The sequence below is a fragment of the Adiantum capillus-veneris genome, chromosome 25, assembly GCF_014529385.1.
Source record: "Adiantum capillus-veneris isolate H3 chromosome 25, ASM1452938v2, whole genome shotgun sequence".
NCBI lineage: Eukaryota > Viridiplantae > Streptophyta > Polypodiopsida > Polypodiales > Pteridaceae > Adiantum > Adiantum capillus-veneris.
This window is the reverse complement of record NC_140955.1, coordinates 144,416,838-144,424,447: the sequence shown is the minus strand read 5'-3', so window position 1 is coordinate 144,424,447 and position 7,610 is coordinate 144,416,838.

The following is a 7,610-nucleotide window of genomic DNA, read 5'->3' as shown; positions in this document are numbered from 1 at the left end:
TTGAAACTTGCTCTACCATCATCAACCTGGCATGATACAACTTAAGACGCAATCCATTTACCCTTGACGTATGTAAAATCCCATCCAGGTTAGCCAACTGATATGTACCATTCGGGAAACACTCCACTACCTTGAAAGGGCCTTCCCACTTAATTTGAAACTTCTTTTGGAAGGTGTTATCCAGCTTACTGTTGTAGCGCAAAACCAAGTCATGTTTCTTGATACCCTTACTTTTGACCTTTTCATTTATCTTTGTCAAAGCCTTATCCTACATTTGCCCATAATGCTCCAATGCGCTCATCCTATCCAACTGGACCTCTTGTAACTGAAAGAGCCTCTCTTTGAATGCATCACTAGGCGGCCCAAGCAACTTCTCTAACATCTTGACTGCAGGCAACTCTACTTCCACAGGCAATAGTGCTTCTTTTCCATACACCAAATGAAATGGAGTAAACCCTGTACCTGTCTTCACCGAAGTACGGTAAGCCCATAATGCACTAGGCAATTCCAAATCCCAATTCTTTCCTTGGTGCTTTGTCACTTTCGAAAGAATCTGTACCAACTCACCATTGAATCTTTCATTTAAGCCATTACACTGTGGGTAATAAGGAGTGGTATGCTGGTGCCTAATCTTCATCTTTGTGCATAGGAAGTCTAGTAGTTTAGCTCTAAATCCTGGCCCCTTATCTGAAAGTAGCTCTAATGGCACCCCAAACTTGCAACATATTTCATCATACACAAATTTTGCCACATCCTTTGCAGTGATCTGTTTTACTGCTATAGCCTCTGCCCATCTAGAAAGATAGTCCACTGCCGTCAAGATATAGCTTTTGCCCCTGCTTGTGATAGGTAACGGGCCTATTGCATCAATCCCCCACTTTTCAAACACATCAAATGCCATAATGGTTTTTCGTAGCTCTGGCTTCAACACTCTCTTCCCAAATGCTTGACACCTATTGCAAGACATACACCAATGGTGAACATCCTTGTGCAAACTAGGCCATACATACCCCTCTTGCAAAATCTTATGCAAGGTGATCTTTAGAGCAAAATGGCCACCACATGCGCCTTCATGATTCTCTTCCAACACTCTGTAAAGCTCCTCCCGCCAAGGTACACGTCTCAACACGAGATCAGCCCCTTTCATGTATAAGACATCACCAATCAATTTGTACCTGTATGCTCTACGCACAAAGCCATACTTCTTAGACTTCTGAATCTCCTTTGGAATGATTCTTGTTAGCAAAAACTCCTCTTCTTGAGCCAAACTTTCCCGGCCATGATAAAGAGGTAAATTGGTCCTCAACACGAATAGCTCCCCAATCATGCCTTGAGCTGCTTCATGTGCCTCTCCATTTAGAGCACGTTCAATGTGTCTGATGCTCCATGCTTCAAACTTTTTTAACATGCCTTTAATTCTGAAACACGTCTCCTTCAATGAGCTGTTCTTGCTCTTCCACACACCCAGCACTTGCTTCACCACTAACAAGGCATCACCTTTTATGCTCAACCTTCGAACCCCATGCTTCAAACAAATGTGTAATCCGGCTTCCAGAGTAGCATATTCAGCCTCATTGTTACTATGAGCATCCAATTTGAACCCTCTCTTGCATACTAGCTTCCCCTCTGGATCATAAAGTGCTATACCCCCTGAAGCTGCATCGTGGCTCTTTCTGTATGAACCATCAAAGAACAACACATGTGCATTGCTGATCTGTGGCACTTCTTCAACTACCTTTCTCACCACCTCTTCCTTAACAATAAGGGGATTCTCCTTGTAGGTCAACAAATCAGCTAGGGTAGCCCTTGTACTATCTTCCACTAGAAAAGAGAACTCAAACTCTTGCAGCTCAATTACCCATTTCTTCACCACATTTGACATGTTAGTACCATTAATTAACTGTGGCAAAAAGGCATAACTCGTCAAGAAAACAAAAGGCCGTGGTAGCAAGTAATGACGAAATTGTCGACAAGCAAATATTACACTGGCCATCACTAGCTCTACTTCCGATAACTTTCTCTCCGCTACCAACTTCACTCGGCTTGCACAATACACTGGCCTCATATAATGGCTGCCCTTCCCCTTTTGCAATAGCATAGCTCCAATGGCATCATCCCCTACTGATGGATTTACATAAAAAACTTTCTCCCAATCAGGAGCCTGCATGGCTGACAAACCCCCTAACACCTCTTTCACCTCTTGAAACACTTCTTCACACTTGTCATCCCATTGCAATGGATCATGCTTTGCCACTTGCTGTAATGGATAAAGAAGCTGCGAAGACAATGGAATAAACCGTGCCATGTACTTCACTTTGTGTATAAAGGTTGCCAATTGCTTCGTACTCGTAGGTGATGGAAGAAGAATAATAGACTTAACCTTGTCTGGATCAGCCTCAATGCCATTTTCTGACACCATGTGGCCCAATAACTTCACCCTTGGCTGTGCTAGATGACATTTCTTTGGATTTAGTTGTCCTCCACATTCATCATATCGAGCCAATACTATCTGTAGCTTCTCATGGTGTTCAGCCCTACTGCTATAAACACAGAAGTCATCCATAAAAGCTTTAACACAACTACCAATGAATGGTTCCAACACCCAATTCGCTCTCTCTTGATAGAAAGATGGTCCATTTGACAACCCAAACGGCAACACTGTGTAGCAATAGCAGCCCCATGGCGTAATGAAAGTTGTCTTTGTGCGGTCTTTAAGAGAAATCTTCAATTGAAAATAGCTTGAAAAACCATCACACACACTGTACCTCTCATAACCTGCCACTGAATCCAAGATCTGATCAATGAATGGAAGAGGATATGGGTTCTTCTTAGTGGCTGCATTTAAGGGTTTAAAATCTACACAAATCCTCCACTTCCCATCCTTCTTTGGACTGACTACTACTGGACTCACCCATTCTGTGGTCTCCAAAGGGACTATGAACCCTGCCTTAAATAACTTGTCCACCTCTACCCGCAAGGCTTCCATTTGCTCTTGACCCATCCTTCTTAGCCTTTGCCGCACTGGCTTAGCACCTTCTTTCAGCTCTATATGCATCTCTCCACCCTTGAACCCTCTGATCTCTTCATATGAAGTAATGAACAAATCAGGAAAACTAGCCAGCATATGCAAAAATATATCCTTCTCCATAGCTGAGAGGTCTCCACTAATCATTTGCGTCATTAATTCCTGCTTCTTTGACAACTCAACCTTGGTTTGCATCAGCCCTTCAATCACTTCATAAGGCCCTTCACTTTCATCTTCAACCTCATTCACAAATGCAACTAAACCAATCTCCTGGATTTCTTTGTCCATCAAAAGAAATGCAACATCAGCATCCTCATCACTGCTGGTAGTGCTATCACTGTCCTCATCTATCACCGTGGAAGAGTCTTCATCACTAGACTCATCCTCATCTTCATAAAGCTCCTCTAATCGTTTCCTTGTGTCCATATTATAAAGCTTCTTGGTACCTGTCTTTCCATAGAGGCTAATCGTACCATGTCGCCAATCTTGAACAGCTCCCACTGCACGTAACCATGGTCTGCCTAGTATAATAGGATATGCTCCCAACCCTGCTGGCATCACATGAAAATCAACCACTTCCTTTGCTTCATATGCCTCCACTTCTAAGCTCTTTACAACACCCAAGCATTTTACTTTTTGATGGTTTGCCAATCTGATCCGAAAACCTGACATCCCAGCCACTGTGAGACCCATCTTCTCAACACATGAGTGTGTTATGACGCATATTTGGGCTCCGCCATCCACATAACCTTGTCCCAATTTTTTTCTTTTATGCCACACATCTACTATTGGGCAAATGTCTGGTAGCTCGTCCATTGCCAACACCTTCACTGAACCTCTCTCTGGCTCTTTCTCCATTGGGTTAACCATCCTCTTCCACTGTCGCTTTAGCTTAGGCACCATCTCTATAAGCTGCCCAAAAGTAACATCTGCCTTCCTGCTCGTCAGATCCTCCTTCAAGTCATAGCTTAATTGCCCATCCCCTAGTGGAAAATCTGAAACATGAAACTTTCGACGAGCTCTCCTTTTCCTCTTGGCCTTGACATCCTCGCCTTCATGGCTCTTTCCTTTCTTCTTACTAGGACCTGGGGCACTTCTTCCTTCCTTTTCCTCTGTGGTCCTCTTCCCAATAGGCATCACTAATGTATCCTCTAGCTTTGATGCCTTCTCCAAGGTGACTACACTTAGCACTTTTTTCTTCCCTTTTTCCTCCTGGGTCAGTCCACTGGTTCCTTCGTCTCCCTTAATTTCGATGCCATAATCATTTGACCTAGTTAGCACCTGTCTTGGCAATGGATACATGTCTCCCCCCATCCTTGGTGGCTTATCACATTGCGGGCTGATGTGACCCAACTCTCCACAATTATAACATGTGGGCGTCTGCCTCCAAAACCTACCGTTGCTTTGTCCAACACCATTCCTAGGCCTTTCTTCACCTCCTGGCTGATTTGCAAACCTCCCTCGACCTCGATTATTTTCCACTTGACCTAGCATGTTTAGACTGAGATTCTTCATCAAATCTACCATTTGCCTCATGTCCTGCCTTAGCCCATCATCTTGCACTGCTGTAGTGACCACTGCTGGCATAACCTGAGTAGTAACAGGAACTACTGGTTCATGATGAACCCCTGACATGCGCCCTTGTAAAGACTCTATAGGCTGAAATTCAGACCTCATTGGCAAAGACTCCACCCCTAACTGGCTCATTTTCCTCAGCTTCCACTCTTTGTTCCTTGCTACCTCTAGTGCATCTTCATATGTCCTAGGCTTCTTTAGCTCCACTCTCCAACGTATATTCTCCCAAAGACGAGCCAAGAACCTGTCCTTCTTCATCATGTCAGGCGGGGGTACCTGTGGTGCTAAAGCCTTGCACATTCGCTCCCATGCCAATGAAAACTTACGTATGTACGCATCTACTGGCTCACCTTCCTTCTGCACCAAACCTTGTACTTCTTGCCACACTTTGTCAGGAACTTCTATCTTCACAAACTCCACTTCCAATCCATGCCTTAGATTGTCCCAACTCAATCTTATAGGTGGATCTGCTGCACGCAACTCCTCTTCAAATGCTTTAGACCAAACTCGTGCATCACTCTTCAAACAAATTTGGAGAAGGCGTAACATTTGCGTAGGGTCATGAATCTGGTTGCTAATGCAGGCAACCTCCATCTTTTCCAAAAATTCTTCCACATCTTCATCACTTCTTCCATGAAACTCCGGATAAGAGAAAGCCATGGCTACCCAAATTATGATGCTTTGAGAACCCCTTCGAACACACGTGCAAGAACCCAAAACTTTTACTACCCAATCCCGAGAAACTTCAATGGAGCTCAACTTTAGATAAGGACAAACACATGCACATCAAATGAGTTTTCATAGTTAATCATCGGAATGACAACAGGCAAAGGACATTCCAAGATCTCTCTCAATCTTCTTGGCCCAAACATAAAGACTATGCGCTGCTGGAAAAAGATCTTCCTGGACACATGAACATTAATCTGAATTCTTTGAGTTAAATGAAAAGGAGTGAACTGAGGGCCATTTTGATCATCCATTAAAGCCAACCATGAAGCTCCCAAGAAGGCACACCTGACTCAACCTCTGATTTTGCCAAAATTTCAGCAGCATAACAGCATAAATGGCTCAAAATACCAAAAAACCAGCCATCATAACTTGGGAAAATTTCGACAGAGTTTCCCCAGAAGTAGAGCAGTAGGAACCCAAAATATAGACTGTCTATGTATGCATAAACTGTCAACAATAGAACCCGAGCATCAAGTAGGACTCACTAGTACATAGCCTATGGCGAGGTCACAAAAAGGGTGCTCTAGCTACCTGTATCACCGAAAGGATCTCTACATTTGAGAATCCCCCAGCTCAATAAAAACCTCACGCTATCGACCCTCACACGAAGGCTAATGCAAATCGCGTATAGTCAAGTCTCAGAAATGACTATCTTCCAAACCAAGTCTCAGAAATGGCTGGGACTGCCAAATACAACCAAGTATGGCTCCACAAATGCGTACAATGGCAGTTTCCACAAGTAACGTACAATCCAGCAGACAATGCGTTCAAATAGGCGCCAAGTGATGCATTCCCACAACAACTGCAAATGACATCACTACTAGTATATCACTGTACTCCAGCTACCTGTACCTGTGTGAATCACCTGTACCTGTACCTGTACCTGTCCCTGTCCCTGTAACCTGTAACCTGTAACCCCGAAGCTCGAAGCTTGAAGCTCGAAGCAGAAGGTACTCGAAGAAGATCCTCCGTGGGGGCACCAAAAGAATGTGAGCGGGATGAAAACACACACAACGCCTCTATAACGACCCGACACACACTCTTGGGAAGATACACGCACACACTATGGGGCACCACTCGGCTTACACAACACACCTGGCCGAGACAGGGAACACACCTCTGGAGTGAGAGGAGAGAGACTATCCACTTGCCCACTCCACACAGAGACACACACACACACACACACACACACAAAAACTCAGCTCAAAAGAGGAGAATTTCTGATGTTTAGATACAATTGAGCTTGGGCCAACACCAATGGGGCAAATAGCTCACACAATATGGGTAAAAGAAGCCAGATACAATCACAAACTGGAGCAGAAACTTCGCTCATAGGAGAACTTAAACAGAAAAACAGCAGGAAAAGAGTGAGGAATTTGGCAAAATGGACAGCGCCATCGCGTCCGGAACGGCCCAAAACCCCAGTCTACAATGTCAAAGTGCTCAAATCTGACCTCGGATGAGCAGTTTACGGCCAAAACAGGCTCCAAAATGAGCAAAAACACACCTGCGGCTGTTCCTCCTCTCTTCTCCACGTTTTTTTCTGGTCTTCTCTCTGTTTTTTCAGTTCCCACACTTAGCTTTATTACTTGGGCACCCTTGGCCTTTTAGATGACCTGAAACGGACCCCGAACAAGCCAAAAAATGACCTCGCAGTGCATAGTTGTCACCTTTTTGGCATCATCCGCACACCTAGCACTCAGCTTTCCCCAATAATGCATCCCGCAACCACGTGAAGTGGCCCCAAAAAAAGTTCCTCATGATGACCTTTCTGCATAATTCTCACAAGCAAACACCCACGTTGTGTGCGTACTTCTCCGCGTGCAAGTATTGACCCTGTTCGCCCTCCTGACGCCACTAGATGCCATCTGACGCACCTGCTGACCTCACTTCGTCGGCCCTCGGATAGCTTCCTCGAGAATTTTTACGCGCTATAAACTCCTCATTATTGTAGAAAAAACATACTGGTACTGGTGATAGTGAAAATCGATGAACTATGTACATGTTGTCCTACCTGTACACATGTGGGCCCCACGTAACCACCTGGCTCTGGAAAATGGGCAATTCTTTATTTGATGCACCATGCATGTGTATGTACATATGCGCAATCCCTTGCTCCAAAAAACTCCTGACAACGTTAAAAATTTGAGATCTTTTAGTGTGTTTCTATGATATTAAAAATTCTCTCTCTCTCTCTCTCTCTCTCTCTCTCTCTCACACACACACACAACACACACACACACATGTATACTGACATTCAACCCTGCGATCACCCTCTCTA